Here is a 23,019-nt window from a genome sequence, read left to right as displayed (position 1 = left end):
TTAACAGTTGAAAGTGATGATTTTGAGAATGATAATGGGGAGTGACATTAGCATGCATTCGCATTCCACGGCATTACATTCTTTGTATTCGAATTTGGTTGGAATGTTGTATTAATCCCCTATGTTGCATGCTCCCTATTTCTCATTGGCCTTTGCTTTGATTGGATTCACAAGAACCCAAAACGCATGTCTTAAGTGTCACCTACTGAGCATATAGCTCACCTTACTATATTATATTTTTTCAGGTCTTGGAAAAGAACCGGCGGATGCCAATCCACCTCAAAACTGAAAGTTGTTAGAAGATGATTTTTGCTATTTTGTATTCGGCCATTTCATGTATAATCATAGTTTTTGGAGAATGTAAATAAGTTTGCAATGTTGGCCATTTAATAATGTAATTAAGTTTTATTCAATCATAAGCCTTTTGTGTATTTAAGTAACGTGTGGTGATTCATTTTGATGATGGTTGTTGTAGTTTTATTTGATGTTAAAATGTAATTAACTTTTAATTACACTAAATCTTCTAGTGTATTTTAGTGACGTGTGGTAAATTACGTTAATAACGTGGTTGTTAAATTTGAATTTATTATTGAAATGTATTAATTTTGCACGTAAGTATAGTGACGTGGGTGGTTGAATGACCAAAAGTTGGTGTGTAGGGGTTACACAGTGGAAAGTGGGAGTGAATATCCTCTAGAACCGGTCGACGTACAGTTTCCCAAACCAGTCGACCGGTATCTTCACAGTGTATGTTTGAGTTGTTGACGTCCCAAACCAGTCGACCGGTATCTTCACAGTGTATGTTTGAGTTGTTGACGTCCCAAACCAGTCGACGTATGGCATCCCATACGTCGACCGGTATCCTGATCCCAAACCAGTCGACATATGGCTCCCCATACGTCGACCGGTATCATGGCAGTGGGTTTTCCCACTATTCATAACCCAAACCAGTTGATGTATAAGGTGTATACATCGACCGGTTCTGTCTTTTTATGTAATTGTCAATTTAAGTTCTTAAATTACACTTGGCACCCAATTGATGTTGCAAGTAATTACATTATGACCCAATAAAATAGGATAATTATTTTCTTTTACCCCCGAAAGGACTATATTGCCCCGAACCTTATTTTATTTACTATGTGATACATGTTAATGACCATTGTACCCTTGAGTCTCAATTTATTAAGTTATGGTAAATTACCATCTTGCCCTTTTTGGACCTCGACGTTTAAATTTTAACATGAAATTACCGTTTTACCCTTGGATGTTTTTGGGCCGGGTTAGGACCCGTTTAATGATCCGGATCCATGAGGAGCTGGGTCGTTACAAAACCAATATTAAAAATGTACATAAAGTTATCCCATCTCTCTATACATAGATCTTGAATTAACTATTTCTTAGGAGAGACAAAATGAAAAAATATTCGTGACAAAGAGTGCATTATGGAATAGAATTGACACCATGAAAAGCAACCAAGGCCCAAGTGCAGTCCATTCAAACATTTGTCAGAGCAAGATGGTCAGTACTGGAAGACTTGTATGTAAAAACACAAGTGCCAGTCCACTCCAAACAGAAATAATGGACATGATCCAAAAAAATACTCGAATATTCCACTCGATTATAGTTTTTATGGCAGCTCTGCTACTTCCTTTCCTGCTCCCAACAATTTTTGGCTGCAATAATCACACAAAAATAACATTTAACAAGATGCACGATTCATCAAAGATAAAAGGAGCATCCTTTGAAAGTAGATTACATACAGGATAGGAAATTTTACTGAAATCTTTAATGAAGCGTCGATAGAACCCGACGTGCTCAAGAAATAATCGCACTCCCCTCACGGAGGTAGGAGGAGGCAATTTGGAGATCAAATCTACGTTAGCTCTATCAACTTCCATACCTCTCTTTGAAATGATATGTCCTAAAACAATACCCTCTTGAACCATAAAATGGCTCCTCTCCCAACTAAGAATAAGATTCATTTCCCTACAACACTGAAGCACTAAGGAAAGATTTTGAAGACAGTTTTCGAATGTGAACCCAAAACAGAGAAGTCATCCATAAAAACCTCGAGAAACTTCTCAACCATGTCCGAAAAGATAGACATTATACACCTCTAGAATGTTGCTGGAGCATTATATAATCTGAAAGGCATCCGTCTATATACAAGCGTACCGAATGGACAAGTGAAGGTAGTTTTCTCTTGATCCTTAGGATCAATGGCCACCTGATTATAGCCGGAATAACCATCTAAAAAGCAATAATAGCTCTGGCTAGCCAATCACTTTAGAATCTAATCAATGAATGGAAGTGAAAAATGATCTTTTCTAGCAGCAGAGTTGAGTTTTCGGTAATCAATACACACACGCCATCCAGTGGTGGTGTGCTATGGAACTAATTCACCCTTAGAATTCTCAACTACTGTAATACCTATCTTTTTAGGATTCAATCTTCGTTGGAGTTCCTGAGATGTTCGAGAATCCTCTTCCAAATGAATCTGATGCATGCAAATTCTGGGACTAATTCCTTTCAAATCAGCCACACTCTACTCAATAGCCTCTTTATTTTGCTCAAGAACTTTTAAGAGACTACTTTCTTGGGAACCTATAAGATTAGAAGCAATGATCAGCGGGAGGGTGTCGTTTAAACTCAAGAAAGCATACTTAAGCTTTTCCGGTAGTGGCTTAAACTCAAGATTAGGTGGAGACTCTAAAGAAGGAATAGGCGGAGTACTAAAAAGTGGTGGAAGTGGCTATAACCTAGATTTCCATAGAGGAAAATCTGTAATAGGAGTGGAATCTAGTAAAGAGTTCACTTCAGCTATTGAAGAATCAATATCAAAATCTTCATAATTGAAGTGATCCAGACAAGCTTCTAAAGGATCCTTGGATAAAATAGTTAGGAGTAATTCCTCAACCAACTCATCAATACATCAAGGAAGAAGCATTCACTATCATCGTGGGGATGATGAATAGCATTGAAGAAGTTTAGCTTAACTTTCATGTTTCCAAAAGATAGATCTATGGCTCCAGTCCTATAGCTAATGCGAGTATTTTTTGTGGCTAGAAAAGGCCGCCCAAGAATGACTGGAATATACTTTTTGGAATCGTGGACCGGTTTTGTATAAAGAACTAGAAAATCGACTGGAAAATAGAACTTGTCCACTTTTATGAGTACATGTTCAACAATAACTCGTGGTTGTCTAACAGAACGGTTAGCAAGTTGTAGAACAACCGACATTGGTTTCAACTCTCCTAAACCTAACTTCTCATATACCCAGTAAGGAATAAGATTAACACTTGCTCCAAGGTCAAAAAGTGATCACTTTATCACATTGTTTCCAATGGTGCAAGAAATTGTTAGAGCTCCAGGATCTTTAACCTTTAGAGGAGTGTTGTACTTAAGAATAGCACTAACATGCTCGGTGAGACAAACTTTCTTAGGAACTTGGGTTTTGGATTTTCTCTTTAGAGTGCACAAGTCCTTTAGAAATTTGGAATAGGCTGGAATTAGCTTTATAGCATCAAGCAGAGGAAGATTGATTTTTACTTGTTTAAAAATCTCCATCATATCTTGAATTTTCTCCCCTTATTTACCAAAGTGGGAGGGTTCCTTGAGACGTTCAAGATAAGGCACTTTTGGCTCATAAGCTGTCTCAGGGTCAAGAGCAGATAAAGAAGCGACTCCATCTTTTACTCCTTTTGTGGATTGTGGAATAACACTTGAGGAAACATCCTTGGGATGTGAATTATAAATGATAGGAATAATGGGAATCCTAAGCCTTTCTTTTTCCTCCTGTCCTTTCTCAACTTGGTTATCAACCACCCACTCCTTAATGTAGTGATAGCCTGAACCTGCTCATGATGAATACCTAAAGAATTGGTTCCATCAATCATGTAAGTCTGCCCTTTTGGGTTAGCTATTGGCTGACTAAGCAGCTTTCCATTATCTCTTCGAGATAAAGTAATCACTATTTGCCTAACTTGTGCCTCTAGCATGCTATCGCTTGAGAATGAGAATTAAGAAGTTGGGTGTTGGGTTTAATTTCACCAAGAGCATTGAGTACTTGTTCCTCAAAAGTAGAATTTCTAGGAAGAGGTGGAAGATTAGGAGCTTGAGTAGATTGATTCATAAATTGAGGTGGACGGTAAACTCCAGATTGGTTGAAAGAATTATTTTATGGCATAGGATTGGATGATTTTGATACTACCCCTGAGATTAGGAAAAAGTATTTCCTTGATTTGGATTACGTCATGATAAATTGGGATGATCTCTCCAGCCAGGATTATATGTAGAAGAATAAGGATTATAAGCTGGCCTAGAGAATGCAGCATTCACTTGCTCGTGTGGGATCTCAGATGATTGTCCTAGCATAGGGTAAGCATCAGCAAAATGGTTAGAATTAACACAGATGGAACAAACTTCCTTTAGTAAGGCAGTTTGCGGATAAACAATAGGAGCAAAGCCAGATGATGGGATTTGATCTAACCTACTGTTCAAGGCTTCTATTTGAGCGGCTAACTCACTAGATTTATCTACCTCATAAAGTTATTTAACCTTATGCATTCCAAGTGAAGACCTAGACCTAGAGGAAGAAGCATGTTGCACTGAGTTTTCACTTAGGGCCTCAAACAGTTCCCAAGCATCAGCCAAACTCTTACGCAGAAAAGCTCAATTGCTAGAAGCATCAACCATGTTTCTATACGAGTCTGTAAGACTATCATAGAAGATCTATATTAAGTGTCATTGAGTAATATCATGGTATGAACACTTTCTCAAAAGATCATTATATCTCTCCCATGTATCATGAAGCTGTTTTCCCGGGATTTGGGAAAATACCATGATTTCTCTCCTCATTTGTGTGGTTTTACCCACAGTATAGTATTTCTTCAAGAACTATTGTTACAACATGTCCCATGTAGATATGGAATTTGTTGGAAGGGATTGCAACCAGGTTTTTGCTTTATCTTTGAGAGAGAACTGGAAAAGACGTATTCTGAATGAATCAATGGATAGAGTGGTTAACTTGGTAGTTGAACACAATTCCAAAAACATATCCAAGTGGTTATAAGGATCCTCTATCACATACCCATGAAAGGTAGGAAGCATTTGGATTATAGCAGGCTTGATCTCAAAATAGGTTACATCAGCATCCGAAAAAATAAAGCACGAAGGGGGAAGTATACGTGGTAGGAATGAAATAATCCCTCAATTGTGGTTGTTATGGAGGAACAGGTGCTCCATTACCATTACCATTATTACCCGGTGCATTATGTTGCTCAGCCATGTTATTAGAGGAACTATTAATATTATTCAAATATTTTTTAAGCTTTCTCAATTGACTTAAAGTTCTCTCTATTTCAGGATCATGCACTAAAGGTTTTGACCTAGTTTGGTGAGTTAACATGCACTGGTTCCACTAATCCTATCAGTAACAAAAAGAAAATATTCTAAGTAATAGAAAAACAATAAGAACTCAAAAAAGGTTTAATAAATCAAAGCTTTTCTCCCTTAAGCGTCTTTATCCTCACCGCTAATTTGTACTTGAAAAGAAAAAGAAGTAAGATGAGATATCAGAAATTCAAAAAATCGGTAAACGAAAATAACTAATTAAAAACTAAATAAAAACAATCTCCCCAGCAATGGCGCCAAAAATTGATGTTTCTCTCGCAATCGTACGATATCGTGTAGGATAAAACTCTATGCAAAGAGGATGTCGAACCTAAAGGGAGAAGAGATTTGTACTTTAGTTTTTAACCTTTTTCTATGGTTTATAAGTAACTCAATTGGGAAGTTTGTTGGTTGTCACGATTTAACAAACTTAAACTATAAAATAATCAACTATAACAAATTAAACTAAATTAAACGATCAGAGAAAGAAAGTCTTAGGGCTTTGACTTCACCACAATCGTTATACTATGGTCAATTAAATCAACTCTGGGACTTTAACCAATTCTATTTTCAAATGAACTGAACTCAATAACATTCATTCAGTTCGGAGTTTAAAAAAAGATGTTTTATAAATTTAGCTAACTATAACCTATCTGCGATTAGCGTGGACTATTCACTTACCTACTCTACCTACTTTAACTACTGTGTGAATGAACCACCTTTCCTAAGCATAGATTATGAAAACATTCATTTGTAGAATTCATTGGAACACCATTATATGACCTCTATCCTTGTGTCCGGTAGGGCTCCGCCAGATACCGTACAATAAGGTAGGTTGAAAATAGAATATAAATTATTATATCTAAGACAAGGTAATAACAATTTATATTCTATTACAGCATGAAAAACAACTTGAGTTTTCTTAAGTGCTCATAGTTATATAATCAAGAAAATATAATATATTGAAATAAACCCAGAGTCAAAACAATCAAACCATAATATAACATTGGGTTACATCAATGCCCTAAGAAAGGGATTAGCTACTCATGACAAGGTTGGATAGTATATGTGTTGAGTTCATCTCTGTCGTCACGGACGACACCTCTCTTTTCAGGATCTGCACTTCCAAGGTTGTAGGAACCCTAAAAGCCATCACACCTTCAGCCTTCTGAATAGCACCGTAAAAGAGATTGGAATTTTGGACCTCTTCTATCAAGGCTTACGCCTTCTTTTATAGAAGAAAATATGTATTTGGTGGGCTTTTAGGTCTTCTGGCCCAACTGGGATGAGATACGGCTGGTAAAGAAAGGAATCTGCAGCTTTTAGTCTGGCATGTCATGCAATGCTCAAGCTTCAGGAATGGATGCTCGAGCTTTAAGGCTCATGCTCGAGCTTTAGGAACAAATGCTCGAGCAATACTAGATGGATGTTCGAGCTTCAGTGAATGGTGCTCGATTATCACATTGACACTTAGCCAATTTTCTTCAACTATTTTTTGAATGGTCTTTTTCTTTTAACATTGCTCTATCTAAGCTTCTTGGGCTCAATCACTAGGCTCCATGCTTGAGCATCTGCGGCTCAATGCTCGAGCATCAAGAGATGATGCTCGATCCTTTGTTAATAGTGCTCGATCATGGAAGTGATGCAGAGACCTGGGAGCATAGCCTTCAATTCAAAATCAACTCATTAATTTTCGATGCCTCATGCTCGAGCACCTTTGGTTAAGGCTCAAGCACCTTTACAATATGGCTTGAGCATCTTTACAGTAAGGCTCAACAATCAAGGTACTGATGCTCGAGCATTTGGCCTTGTTGACTTTTCTTCTTTTCTTTGTTGAAATGCGCGAGCCTCAAGACTTTGGCTCAAGCTCTGAGGCTTCAATTGCTTCCAACTTCACCAATTCAACTCTCGACTTGCTCTGAATGACCGGCAACGACTAGGTAAGCTTCGATATCAGCATAAAGTCCCGGTTTTAATTATTTATCTATGAAAGTACCTGAAACACACATTAAGCATAAATTAGTCTAATAATGGATAGAAGTATCACTTTAGGCCCTAACATATACGTACTTAAGGGTTTGAATATGCATATATTCAGCACTCATCACTTGTCTTTTGCTTTTCAAGAAAATTAGATCCTTTTAAGGCATCCGGAAATGGAGCTTTTAGCTCAAATCTTTTGCAAAATCCTTTTTAGAATCACTTTCAACACAAGAATTTTTCAAATTATTTTTTATAACTTTTTCTACAAAATGATCATACACATGCAATGAAGGAGGAATAGAATGTGAAACGGGACAGGTGTTAACTTTTGGTTGTACCAGTTCACTTTCTTCATTTTAGACACCAGCTTAATTACCAACAATTTTTTCACTTCTCATGGTTGTCACCGCATTAACATGTTCAATTGTGGGACTTTCCAATGAGGAATTGGCCTCCACAACAAATTGTTGCTTTGGTGGATTCGAAGGCATTTTCCCTTTTTCCTTAGCATTTAAGGTACTTGCTATTTGCCCAACTTGGGATTCTAGCTTAGTAATAGATTGAGAGTGAGAATGAAGCAATTGGGTATTGGCTTCTAAAGTACCTAAAGCGGTCAACACTTTTTCCTCAAAAGCGAGACTCCTAGAATTTCCTTAAGAAAATGAAGATTAATTAGGAAAATAAGAGTTAGAAAATTGGTTTCCATGTGATGATTGAAAAGATGATTTATAACCTTAGGAACCTTGGCTTTGCATTAGGAGCAGAACATACTTTCCTTAAAAACCACCTTAGGGAGGGTTTAAGTCTTCCCCTTGGCTTTTCTAAGAGAAGTTTAGATGGTTCCTCCATCCGGGATTGTAATGTGTGCCATAGGGATTATTCCCTTAGTGAACAAAAGTGGCATTCACTTGTTCTTGGTGCCACTTTGCACATGTCCATGGGAACAATTGGAAGTAGAATGTAAGATACTAGAATAAGTCATATAAGATTCATTTGAAACATGATGAGTATGACTAGGGGAGGAAGACACTTGATTCAGCGAATTTTGGTTGATAAAAAATTGATCAAACCTTTGAGATAAAGACTTGACTTCGGCGACTTTGTTATTGGAATTGTCAACTTTATACAAGCCAACATTCTTCCTTCCACCTAGATTTCTACTATTTTTAGAAGACAAGGATCGATGCATTGAATTCTCACTCATGCTTTCATAAAGACGCCAAACATCATTTTCATGCTTATTAAGATAATATCCACCTATAGATGCATCAATCATACCCTTGTGATTATCCGGCAAACTTTCACAGAAATATTGAACTAATTGCCACTTAGGCATGTCATGATCTAGACACTTCCTAAGCAAATCATTAAATCTTTCCCATGCCTCATGAAATAATTCCCCATCCCTTTGAGAAAATTCTCTAATTGAAGTTCTCATTGCATTGGTCTTTAAAACCAGATAGTACTTTTTCAAGAACTTTTGTTGCATTTCTGCCTAAGAAGTTATCGAAAAAGGCTTAAGATTGTCGAACCAATATTTTGCCTTATCTTTAAGGGTAAAAGGGAAGAGTTTTAATTGTAAAACATCTTTCAGCATGTCCGTGTATTTCACAGTGGAACACACTTCAAAAAACTGATCCAAATGTTTGTAAGGTTCTTCACTTGGAAGTCCATGATTGTTAGGAAGCATTTAAATAGTTTGCGGTTTAATTTCATAGTGAAGTGCTCTAAATGGGGGAAATTGAATGCATGTAGGTGCTTTATATTCATTTGGCACATAATGGTCACGCAAAGCAAGAGGAGGATTCACAACCGGTGGTGCTACATAAGCACCTTGATTGCCTTGAATAATGGGAGGTTGAGGAGCAAAAATTGGCTGTGGCATTCCTAATGGAATTTGGCTTTATTGTTGTCGTGGAATGAAAGGTCTTGGCATGCCTAATAATACTTGAATGTTGTCATGATGCACATTAGGGTGGAGGATGCCTTGTTGGTCTATATGACTAAGGTCCTCCACATGGTCCTCATTTTGGACTTCCATTGATGAAATGGAGTCGTTTAATTTACCTCTTTCCCTACGAATAATGGATTCAAGATTCAAATCAAGTGGGACAAGAGTAGGATTTAATGATCTACGACCATGCATGTACTAACAAAACAAACAACAAGTAATAAGCAAGTAACAGTCACTTCGCCCCCGCAATAAATCAATCAACAAATCTCCACATACGATGTTCCCATACTCCCATGCTTTCAACAAGATGCAAGAAAAATAAAAATTGCCTCTAATAGGTCTGCCACGCTACCATCAAGTTTGGAGAGTGTGCATTTAAGACGAGGGCCAAAAGTTTTATATTTATAAAAGCCACTACTACCTTTCACTATAAATATAGCTAGGGCGAGTAGGGATTGTCCCAAGGGATTATGAGGGTCAAACAAGGTCGTGGAATCACTATTAGGGCTAGTAGGTCAAGTGATCAAACTATTGGTTGGTTGATTGATTAAACTAGAGGGCAACTAAATTAAACTAAGTGATAACAAAAGAATGCAATTAAGAGTAAATAAGAGAGAGAAGAGTCTTGGGGTTTAGAGATCACCACCAAGCAATGCATTTCTATACCATTGACAAGTGACTAATGAGGGCAAATGGTGTGTTGCAATATTGGTGTGTGTGTGTGTGTGTGTGTGTGTTTGGTTGTTCAACAAGCAAGGATGACTAGTTAAGCATGTATTGTCTAAATATCACGTGAAAGTCACAATATATCTAAGCAATGAAGCATATATTATCTAAACAACATGTGAAAGGCACAATAGATCAAAACAAGTCATTAATCCTTTCATTAAACTCACAATCCAAATACAACACAAGGTTAGAGACATATGCTACTTGCATTCAAAAGCTTGGATCATCAAACAACAAGTATGGATTGTCCTCCCATTTAACACTACACTATAACTACACTACATCTACACTACTAGCATGAAAATAAATTAGGGGAGAGGCACAATCCATCAAGGAATAAGTATGAACCATCAAGAAAATCACAAGAGCATTCCATTAAGCACTATGTTTTGACAATCTCTAAATCTATAGCATCAATACACACAAACATGCATCAATAACACAAAATCTAGAGACGAGCACATGAACATCTATTCTAACATACATAGACATATGGATAGAATGAAATGATCAATTGAAAGCATTTAACCACATAAATCATTGAACAATCAAGATATATATCAAAGTGTCAAAACATTAATTACAACATTAATCCCTCAATAATACATAAGATTAAGATATAGAAAACATGCTTGGGGCTAACTCTAGCCCCAAGAGGATGTCTGGCCACTCATGGTGATGCTCTTCCAATCCTCAAGGGCTAACTCCATGGAAGAAATCTGCTCCTTGTTGATGAAGAACTCCAATGGTGTCTCTAGCCTCTTCCTCCTCTAAGCTTGCTCTCCAAGAGAATAATCCCTAGAATTGTCTATAGAATTGTATATGTCTCAAAAGGTGCATCATATTCCTTTTATAGGTAGGTCAAGTGACACACAAAAAGAGCTGGGGCCGTGCAAATATTATTCTCTAATGATTGGATAGAGGAAGGATTGAACAAGCTAGCTTTTTAACTTTTTCACACTCGAGGAAGTTCGATCGATCGAACCTTGGACTTGGATCGATCAAACTTGGCTGAGATCCATCGAACTTAGGCTGGATCGATCCAACTATTTGAGCTTTTTGGTAAAAGACAAATCTGAGATATTTTGGGAGATCTTTTTGGGAAAAGGAGAAAAGTGGTTAGTGGGTGGTACAACTGTGGATAAGATCAATCATTTGAATAAGGATAAAAGTGTTCGATCGATCGAAGAGTGGTGTTGGATCGATCGAACTTTGGAATTTTTGCTTTGGGTCAAGGTTTGGATCTATCTTGAAGTACTGAGATCGATCAGTGTTCGATCGATCGAACCTTGAAGTTGGATCGATCGAACTTTGCTGCTTCCCACCTTTGGCTTCATTTGCTTCTTTCTTTCTCCACTTTGCACCTTTCTTTGTTTAATCCCAGAATTGCTTCAATTAAGCTCTTATTTGGCTGAGTTAGCTTATTTTCGGGATAAGTGCCTGAAAATGGAAATAATACGAAATCAATCTAAAATGGTAAAGTAAGATAGATAAAGGTACTAGAATGCCTAAGCTTAAGGGGTTTAAATACGCACTTTTCAGTGTTCATCACACCCCTAAACTTAAATATTGCTAGTCCCTAGTAATGAACTAGAAAGTAAAGGAATGAAATGAACAACTGTACAAGTATGAACTAGAAAACAATAAATGGATAACGACACTTTCGTAGGGAACACGATTGCACTTAGCACATGCAACAAGCCTTTTAAACCCCTCGGTTACCCCTAGTGGACTAGTGAAGTCTCGTGAGGGTTTCCAGAAATGGTACCCACAAACATTAAGCTCATTATTTCAAAAGAGGTACCAATATTGCAAACAAGCATTGGAAGAAAACTACCTCAAGTATGCAATTTTTCAAACATTTCCAAGCAATCTCCCAAAATTTTAACATCAAGCAAGCAAGTATGGTCCTCCACAGATCAAGAAAATGATCATGCAAATCAAAACAACTCTAGAATTCTTTTGAGTGGACCGGCATCAAATGTGTTGCTATCTAAGCTAACTAAAGAATTAATCACATCCTTACTCTCAAATTAACACACAAATCTAGTACCAATCATCAAGACAAAAAGTGGACCTTTTATTAAAGCTTTATTATTTTAGGTGCGTTTATTCTTTTCACTCAATTTTATTTTTATTTTATTTTATTTTTTTACTAATCCTAAGGATCAAAGATGGAAGCATGGTGCAATATGTTGATCTATTAAGCTTTCTAGCAATCCATGAGGAGCGTTAGGTCAATGATTCCCAAACCAGACGGCTTTAGGGCATTAGGCATTCAAATAACCCTACGGACTTACAAGCTCAAATCAACTAGGCTACAAATCAAGACAACCTCCATCTAATCATTTCCCACTTCTCACCATTTGGGAGAAGTCCTCACTTTTTTATTACTTTTGCAATTTTTTTTTTTTTTACAATCAATTATTAACCTAAAGTTCGGGCCCTCCACCTTTTGGCGTGAGAAGTTCAGTGCTTGATGAGGCTAGAATCTCGGCTACTTAGTGAAAAGGGGTTGTTATCCACCTTTATCAAGAATGAAAGCAAGCAATTTACTCCTAAATGGCTTCCATAAGGCATATAAGGAGTATTGGACTCTTAGGTCAAGCAATTTTTAAATTTTAAGCAATATAGTCCTCAAAAGATCAAAATCATCGCTAGATATGGACCAATCATAGAAATATCCCTCAAATATACAAGTCATGCTCAAAATTTTGAATTTAAAACTAACACTGTAAAGCATCACTCCCCCCAAACTTAAATGGCACAATGTCCTCAATGTGCAAGAGAACAATGGAAAGAGTATACCAGTGCAACTAAGCAAGAATGATCAGGACTAAAGTATCCAAAGTGGTTGGCATGGTCCCCCCAAACTTGGGATGAACTGTGGTCCTGAAAATTGGCACTTGGATAAACTCATCAGATAACAAAATGGGATAATTAGTGCACAGTGGAGATGCAAGTGTAAATGGGATAAACAGATAAAGAAATGAGAGAGGTATAAGGGTGGTCCTGAAAATTGGGTAGCACTCTTTCACTGAAGTCACTGTGATGCACATGATGGAATCAAACATACAGATATGAGAATATAATCATATGACATCCACAATAAAAACATGTATAAATAAAACAGATAAAGTGCAGGTACAACAAAAATATCAAAGCCGACAGACCGACTGCAAAAATAATATTACTGTACAGTGACAAAGTTAGAGATCAGAGAGGGATCAAAAGATAGAAGGTTGGGAACTCAGGACGATAAGGAAGGACGGGTAGGTCGGGCTGCGTGGATATCTTTGGATAGATCTTGGAACATAGTCGCGACATCCGTGTAGAAGGCAGCAAAATCAGCTCTGTGGGCTGTAAGATGGGCTCGTATAGCAATAATAGCATCCTCAAGAGTCTGCAGGCGTACTCCAAAGCCGAGGGTCAGATCTGGAGCCTCAGGTATAGAAGAATTAGAAGAAAACTCCTGAATCTGCTCCTACTCGTGAATGGGCGACCAGCTAGAGAGTGTTGCTCTGTGTCATCTACGGGGCACTCTAAATCAATATCTATATACTCGGCAGCTGGATCAACTGGTGCGTCATCCGCTGCGAGATCTGCTGCTGCTGCCTCAGCTGCTGCCTGAGCTGCTGGCGTGGTGGAGATGGTACTGGTGAATGCTCAGCTCTAGTATGTGGTGGAGATGGTGATGGTGTAAATGCAGGATAAGCCGTAGAGGTGGATGGAATATGATCATCCTCAGCCTCATAAGCAGATGACTGAGGTGGAGTAGGCTGTAGTGGCTCCTCCTGTATATCGGTGGGTCCCGTATTGCCTGTTGGCAATGGTCTTCCTCTTAACCATGGCCTGCAAAAAGAAAAAGAAAAACTTGCAATAGGAGTTAGTGCCAGAATAAGAAATTTTGAAACACAATATAGAAATATGTATGTCAAGTAAAATAGACAAAACAGATATGACATGAATCTATGCAAGTGGTAGGATATGAAGCATGCTAAGTAGTGTGAGTATGAAATGCATCCAATGTGGAATATCACAGGCATTGAGCATATATAAGATAGCATGAACACAAGATATAAACAATAAAATGTGTGTGTGAGATCTGTAAAGTTCGATCGATCAGAAAAAGAAGTGAGATCGATTACAATAGTTGGATCAATCGAAAATAAGTGAGATCGATCTCACAACTTCGATCGATCTGAGATATGAGTTCGATCGATCTCTTAAGATCGATCTGAGATATAAGTTCGATTGATCGAACTGTATGATGAATGTAAATAGTCACAGATCTGTGACTTTGGAAGCACAAGGCCCACACGAACGTGTTCGTGGGCCCATCAACATAACACATCAACAAAAATCATCACCCAATCATGGCCCATCCTCCCAAAGATAGATCAAACACATATATATACATACGAAGCATATACACATATATATAAACATGTATACTCAGTGCTTTGAAGCTTCAAAAATGGAGATTGAATCATGTATAAAGCATGAATGTAACATATAAAGCATGTAATCATCATATCAAAGCTTAAATCATAGATTAGATCTCGGATTTTACCTTAAAGTGATGATAGAAGTGGAAAAGGTACGACGAAAGTGAAATCCGAGATGAGGGAGAAAGTGAAGCTTGGATCTTGCTGGAGATCTCGCCGGAGATGGAGGAGATAAGTAGATGTGGCGGCGACGAAAGGGGAAGCGAGGGTTTGGAGGGTTGGATCGATCTAAATGATCGATCTTGAGACCCTTCAGGTCTATTTTAAAAACATTCCCGACAGAGTTCGATCGATCGAACTGAGATTTCAGATCGATTGAACTTTGATGAACTCTCCTTAAAGTAATTTTTTTAAAAAAACTTTTGAAATTTTTGAAATTTTTTGAAAAATGCAAAACTAAAATAAAAAATTAGAATTAAAATAAAAAACTGTAAAATAAAATAAAATAGAATAAAATATTTTTGGACTTTTATTTTCATTTTTTTAAAAATGAATAATCAATAATAATTAAAACTAAATAAACTAAAATATTTTTGTATTTATTTATTTTTTTTTTTTTTGAAAACTTTTGAAAAATAAAATAAAATGAAATGAAATGAAAATAAAATAAAATGAAAATGAAAATATTTTTGGATTTTTTAAAATTTGAAAAGTCAAAATAAAGTCAAACAATGAAATGGAGAACTAAATCGGAACAAGAGTTCGATCGATTAGACATAGGGCAAAAATATGCAGGTTTTTAGCTCAGAAAATTGGCTAAATGGTGGAACTTGAAGATCGATCAAACTTGGAAGTTGGATCGATCAAAGAACTTCAGATCGATCTTGAAATGTTTTCCATCAATTAGACAGTGAGCAAAAATATGCAGGTTTATGCAGGCTCAAAAATTTTCCAAGTGTTGATGCATGAGATCGATCAAACCTTCAAGTTGGATTGATCGAAGGTTTCCTAATCGATCTAAGAATTAGTTCGAACGATGGGACAGAGAGGTGATTTGGATGCAGATGGATGCAGGTCAAAAATTTTTAAAAGTGTTGGATGCAGAATGGAGTTTGATCGATCGAACAATGAAGAATGCTCAATAATGACATGAAATCTCATGCAATCCTCACCAAAGTTCCTTTCAATGCATATGAGAACCAAAAATAAGTATCTAGACTTCGCAAGAAATGAAATGAAAGATAGAAATGAGGGAGGAATAGGGTTTTGACACCCTACGAAATGTTTTTGCTAGTCTTTAACATCTCTAGCAAGACATTGGGCTCTTTTAGCCTAGATCAAATATCTTATAATGCATCCCCTTCTTGTTGGGGTGATAGATGCTTTGAACTTCACCCAACAAATGGTTCTTTGAAGAACTTGTTAAATTAAGCTCAAAAGAAACTTTTCATCCTTTGTCTATACAATCACAACCTTTGGGCTTCCATGCCCTTTCAAAGCAAGAATTTGAAACAACACTTTGAGAATGCAAGGTTGAAGATGATTCCTTGGAAGTTTTGGTCTTACACAAAAGCTCACTTCCTTGACATTGAAGATCATGACATTTATCTACAACATTAACCTCTCCTTCATATTTGTCAAATGAATTGGGTGTGAGATTAAAGATATTCAACTTCACCTTCATGTGGCCAAATGAGATCTTCATTATCCCCGTCCTACAATTGATGTTGGCATTAGCTGTTGCTAAAAAAGGACGGCCAAGGATAACAGGCATTTAGCTCTTAGGATTGGGGACCGGTTCAGTTCCAATGACAACGAAATCAACGGGAAAGAAGAATTTGTCAATCTTTATCAATACATCCTCAATTATACCCCTAGGCTTCTTAATGGATCGGTTGGCAAGTTGTAAAACTACCGACGTCGTTTTCAGTTCACCAAGGCCCAATTTGACATAAACCGAGTATAGAAGAAGGTTAACACTTGCTCTTAAGTCAAGAAGCGCCCGATTAATGATATAATCACCAATAATGCATGATGTAGTGGGTGAACTGGGGTCCTTAAACTTTGGCAAAGTGTTATGTTGCAAAATTGAGCTTACTTGCTCGGTTCAAACTATTTTTCTTGGTGCTTGGCTCTTGTTCTTCCGCTTTTGGGTGCACAAGTCTTTCAAGAATTTGGCATAAGCCGGAATTTGCTTGATTACATTCAATAGCGGAAGATTAACTTTTACTTGCCTAAACATTTCCATAATTTCATTGGTTTTTGCCTTTTGCTTATCTTTTGAAATGGATCCTTTTAAGGCATCCGGAAATGGAACTTTTTGTTCAAACACTTTTTCAGAATTTTCTTTTGAACTCTCTCCAACATAAGAAGTTTTCAAATCATTGTGTTCCAAATCATTTTTCAGTAAAACATTTTCAACATCATTTTTCAAAACTTCTTTTTTAAACACATTTTTCAAGACTTTCTCATTCACAAGATCATGCATATGCAATGAATGAGGAATGGGATGTGAAACGGGACGGGTGACAACTTGAGGTTGCACCGGTTCACTCTCTTCATTGGACATTTCTACTTGATTTTTCACAATCCTACCACTCCGTAAGGTAGTTACAGCATTAACATGTTCAATGGTGTGGCCTTCCGATGAGGAATGGGTTTCCACAACACATTGTTGCTTAGGTGGGGCATTAATAGGCATCTTTCCCTTCTCTCTTGCATTGAGAGTGCTTGCTATTTGCCCTACTTGGGTTTCTAGCTTCACAATAGATTGAGAGTGAGAATGAAGCAATTGAGTATTAGCCTCTAAAGTGCCTAAAGCATTTAAAACTTTTTCTTCAAAGGCGGTACTTCTAGTATTTCCTTGGGAATAAGATTGGTTGGGAAAGTGAGAATTAGCAAATTGATTCCCTTGTGATTGATAAGGTCTATAACCTTGGGATCCTTAGTTTTGAAGTGGAGGTGGAATGCACTTCCCTTTAAAACCGCCTTGGGAAGGGTTTGAGCCCTCTCCTTGGTTTTTCTAAGAGAAATTCGGATGATTCCTCCAACTTGGTTTATAGTGAGTACCATAAGGATTATTCCCTTGGTTCACAAAAGCTGCATTGACTTGTTCATTAGGTTCATTTTGCACTTGTCTGTGAGGATAATGAGAAGTAGAATGAAGAACACTAGAACAAGTTATACATGTTTCATGTGATACACAATGAGAATGGTTAGGGAAGGAAGATACTTGGTTTACCAAGTTTTAGTTAATAAAAAATTGATCAAACCTTTGAGATAAAGACTTCATTTCGGCGGCTATTTCATTTGAATGGTCGACTTGATGTAAGCCAACACTCTTCCTACCTTGTGAATTTCTACCATTCTTAGATGATAATGTTCTATGCAAAGAATTTTCACTCATACTCTCATAAAGACTCCACACGTCATCCTCATGCCTATCAATGTATGAGCCACCCATGGAAGCATCAACCATGCCCTTATAATTATCTGATAAGCTCTCAAAGAAATATTGAACTAATTGTCATTTGGGCATGTCATGATGTGGACACATCCTAAGCAATTCATCGAAGCGTTCTAATGCCTCATAAAACGTTTCTCCATCCCCATGTGAAAATTTTCTAATTGAGGTTCTTATGACATTGGTCTTAGAAATCGGATAGTACTTCTTCATAAACTCTTGTTGCATTTCTACCCAAGAAGTGATTAAAAAAGGCCTAAGATTGTTAAACCAATACTTTGCCTTTGTTTTTTAAGGTGAATAGAAAAAGTTTGAGTCTTAAGACCTCTTCCGGCATGTCTGTATATTTTACGGTGGAACATACTTCAAGAAACTTATCCAAATGCTTGTAAGGTTCTTCACTTGGAAGTCCATGATAGTTAGGAAGCATTTGAATGGTTTGTGGCTTAATTTCATAATGATGTGCTCTAAATGGAGGCAATTGGATGCATGTAGGTGCATTATACTCATTAGGCACATAATGGTCTCTTAAAGCAAGAGGTGGATTAGCTACTTGAGGTGCAACATGAACACCTTGGTTTTAAATTCCTTGATTGATGATAGGAGGTTGTGGAGCATACATTAGCCTTGGCATTCCATATGGAACTTGGCCTTGTTGTTGTGGTAGTTGGTGAATGTATGGCCTAGGCATGCCTAATGGTACTTGTATGTTCTCATTGTGCACATTAGGATGAAGAATACCTTGTTGGTCTATGTGACCAAGGTCCTCAACATGATCATCATTATGGTCATCCATTGATAGATTGGCTCTATTTGAATTTCCTCTTACCCTAGGATTTCTAACGATGGATTCAAGATGCAAATCAAGAGGGACAAGAGTGGGTCTCAATAAACGACGTCCATGCATGCACAATGTGAAAACACATAAACACAATGAATGAATAAACACTTCAACTTCACAACAATGCAATTAGACTTCTTCCACAAACACTTAATTCGTACTCCTATGCTTTAACAATAATGATGTAAAGAACAATTAAGAACAAGCCTCCACGCGGGCCGACGATTTAATTAAGGGATTGAGTAAAGAAAGTCTCACAAAGGTCCTTTAGCACTTTAACTCCAAATTTAAAGCTCAGCTCAGCAAATTTTTTTTAAACTTTTAGCTTTTTACTTTCTTTTCTTTGCTTGAATGCTCATTTGCTTGCTTCCTCTCCAACAATGCACCAAGTCAAGTAAGAACAACACAATAAGTAACCAAAAATAAAAATAAAAGTAAAGTAAAGACATGATCGAAAGAGTACTAATCCTAATTGATTCCACAAATCTGACGTTACCAAATCAAATCAATCCCCGGCAACGGCGCCAAAAATTGAATGGTTTCGCCGCACTACCATCAAGTTTGGAGAGTGCATTTAAAGCGAGGGCCAAAAGTTTTACATTTATAAAAGCCACTACTACCTTTCATTATAAACATAGCTAGGGCGAGTAGGGATCATCCCAAGGGATTGTGAGGGTCGAACAAGGTCGTGGAATCGCTATTAGGGCTAGTAGGTCAAGTGATCAAACTATTGGTTGGTTGGTTGATTAAACTAGAGGGTAACTAAATTAAACTAAGTGATAACAAAAGAATGCAATTAAGAGTAAATAAAAAGAGAAAAGTCTTGGGGTTTAGAGATTACCAACAAGCAATGCATTTTTATACCATTGATAAGTGACTAATGAGGGCAAATAGTGTGTTGCAATATTGGTGTGTGTGTGTGTGTTTGGTTGATTCAACAAGAAAAGATGACTAGTTAAGCATTTATTGTCTAAACATCAAGTGAAAGGCACAATATATCTAAGCAATGAAGCATATATTGTCTAAACAACATGTGAAAGGCATAATAGATCAAAACAAGTCATTAATCCTTTCATTAAACTCACAACCCAAATATAACACAAGGTTAGAGACATATGTTATTTGCATTCAAAAGCTTGGATCATCAAACAACAAGCATGGATTATCCTCCAATTTAAAACTACACTACAACTATACTACATCTACACTACTAGCATAAAAATAAACTAGGAGAGAGGCACAATCCATAAAGGAATAAGTATGAACCATCAAGAAAATCATAGGAGCATTCCATCAAGCACTATGTTTTGACAATCTCTAAATCTATAGCATCAATACAGACAAACATGCATCAATAACACAAAATCTAAAGACAAGCACATGAACATCTATTCTAACATACATAGACATATGGATAGAATGAAATGATCAATTGAAAGCATTTAATCACATAAATCATTGAAAAATCAAGATCTATATATATCAAAGTGTTAAAACATTAATTACAACACTAATCCCTCAATAATACACAAGATTAAGATATAGAAAGCATGCTTGGGGCTAACTCTAGCCCCAAGAGGATGTCTAGCCACTTATGGTGATGCTTCTCCAACCCTCAAGGGCTAACTCTATGGAAGAAATCTACTCCTTGTTGATGAAGAACTCCAATGGTGTCTCTAGCCTCTTCCTCCTCTAAGCTTACTCTCCAAGAGAATAATCCCTAGAATTGTGTATAGAATTGTGTATGTCTCAAAAAATGCATCATATTCCTTTTATAGGTAGGTTAAGTGACACACAAAATGAGCTGGGGTCATGCAGAGAATATTCTCTAATGATTGGATAGAGGACGGATTGAACAAACTGGCTTTTTAACTTTTTCACACTGAAGGAAGTTCGATCGATCGAACCTTGGACTTGGATCGATCGAACTTGGCTGAGATTCATCGAACTTAGGCTGGATCGATCCAACTGTTTGAGATTTTTGGGAAAAGATAAATCTGAGATATTTTTGGGAAAAAGACAAAAGTGGTTAGTGGGTGATACAGTTATGGATAAGATCAATCATTTGAATAAGGACAAAAATGTTCGATCGATCAAAGAATGGTGTTGGATCGATCGAACTTTGGACTTTTTGCTTTGGGTCAAGGTTTGGATCTATCTTGAAGTACTGAGATCGATCAGTGTTCGATCGATCGAACCTTGAAGTTGGATCGATTGAACTTTACTGCTTCCCACCTTTGGCTTCATTTGCTTCTTTCGTTCTCCACTTTACTCCTTTCTTTGTTTAATCCCACAATTACTTCAATTAAGCTCTTATTTGGCTGAGTTAGCTTATTTTTAGGATAAGTGCCTGAAAATGGAAATAATACGAAATCAATTTAAAACAGTAAAGTAAGATAGATAAAGGTACTAGAATGCCTAAGCTTAAGGGGTTTAAATACGCACTTTTCAGCACTCATCAGCCTCCACACGGGCTCACGATTTATCTAGGAAAGTAAAGATTTGCCTCCACGCGGGCTCACGATTTAACTAGAGAGAGTTAGAAAAACTCACAAAGGGTCCTTAAGCAACTTCAGTTTATTTTTTTTTAAATTTTTTTCTTGCCTAGCTTGCTTTACAATTTTTTTTATTTTTGAGCTTTTTATGCTCTTACTTAGCTTCACTTGGCTTTTTCCTTTTGCTTGGATTCTTTTTGCCTCACTTCTCTTGGCTCAATTCACCTAGCCAATCAAGAACAAACATAATAAGTAACCAAAATAAAATAAAATAAAAACAAAATCAAAAGAGTACTAATTCCTAATTGTTTCCAAAGTACAGCATTGCCTAATCCCCGGCAATGGCACCAAAACTTGGTGTGTCGCTCATACCATGTTGCAAGAAAGTGTGTATTATGATAAGCTATGGCCAAGTTTACATTTGTAAAATGCCACTACCACTTCTAATTCAAATATAACAAGAGTGAGTAGGGATCGTGTAATGACCCACTCCATCACATGGTATGATATTTTTCGCTTTAGGTTTGAGCCCGCACGGTTTTGCTCTTGGGCTTCACCCTAAAAAGCCTCATACCAATTAGAGATGACACACTTACGTATAAGCACTTCGCCTTTCCTCTACCCAGGCGATATAGGACTGTGCACCCATAGCTCACCACCAGTGTGGTAGCCTATCAGTGTCTTTCGCACCCACCCATGTCACACCCACCCACAGTGTCATCACAATCCACTCCCTTTGGAGTCCCGACGTCCCCGTCGGCACACTTCCAGCTGGGTCAGGCTCTGATACCAACTGTGATAACCCCAAATTTCCATGTGTAGGTTGGCCAGGCCCACACCCGAAGACACGGGAATATCAAAACAATTTAGTATTTAAATAAACACAGAATACAAGAAGAATAAAAAGAATGAATAAATCACTGAATGAAATTCTATTAATAAAATAAAACCTCCTTTACAAAAATAAATTTCATGAATTTAAAATACTCAAATACAACTCGGGAATCCATAAGTCAAGGACCCCTAAATCATAAACTATTAATTCACTTGTAATGACTAGGTCATTTGCCTTCCTTTCCTTTTTCCTGAAATTTTACGAATGAATTTTTTTCGTTTAATTTTCCTTTCTGAGCTCTGTTTCGTGTCGCTTAGTATCATCTTGAGTGCTCGAAATTGGTTTTTGAGACTCTTTCATGTGAATTGACAACTTTCTTTGAGGACCGAGTCATTTTCACATTTTTTGTTTTTTGATACTATGCGTTATTTCGTCCTTTTCCCTATTTCGTCTTATCTCCATTTGTCAGTTTTTGGCACAACCTCACTTTTCAAGCTCAGAGTTGGTTTTTGACTTCACGTATCCTTATCGTGAGTGGTTTCCATGAAATATGTATCTTTACTTTTGTAAGAAAGTACTCTGGTTGCTCCCGATGCCCATAGGGGTATGGATACATAAATCTTTGGAATTAATTTCATTTCTTGGGGTGTTTTTCATAAATATCTTTTGAAGATATTTTATTTCAAGGGCATCTAAGAAAATATCTTTTGGAAGATATTTTCATTCTGGGGCAGTTTCGCAGTTAACCCTTTTTGTAGGGGCCATTGTGCAATTAACGAAGGTTATTGCAAAATGTCTTGTTTGGAGCCTGGATCCTCGTACGGGATTCATTTTCACTTTTTGTTGACTTGTAAATTCATAGAATTCTGTTCTGGTCATT

General features: G+C 37.1%; 1 pseudogene; it reads left to right on the top strand.

Annotated features, from left to right (window-relative positions):
- Positions 1 to 18,041: 18,041 nt before the first annotated feature.
- Positions 18,042 to 18,140, top strand: LOC132280548 (small nucleolar RNA R71; annotated as a pseudogene).
- The last annotated feature ends 4,879 nt before the right edge of the window (positions 18,141 to 23,019 follow it).

The sequence above is a fragment of the Cornus florida genome, unplaced genomic scaffold (assembly GCF_030987335.1).
Source record: "Cornus florida cultivar Cherokee Brave unplaced genomic scaffold, ASM3098733v1 CherokeeBrave_3.0.0_Hap2_Chr10, whole genome shotgun sequence".
NCBI classification, from domain to species: Eukaryota; Viridiplantae; Streptophyta; class Magnoliopsida; order Cornales; family Cornaceae; genus Cornus; species Cornus florida.
This window is presented reverse-complemented; position numbering and strand designations above follow the sequence as displayed.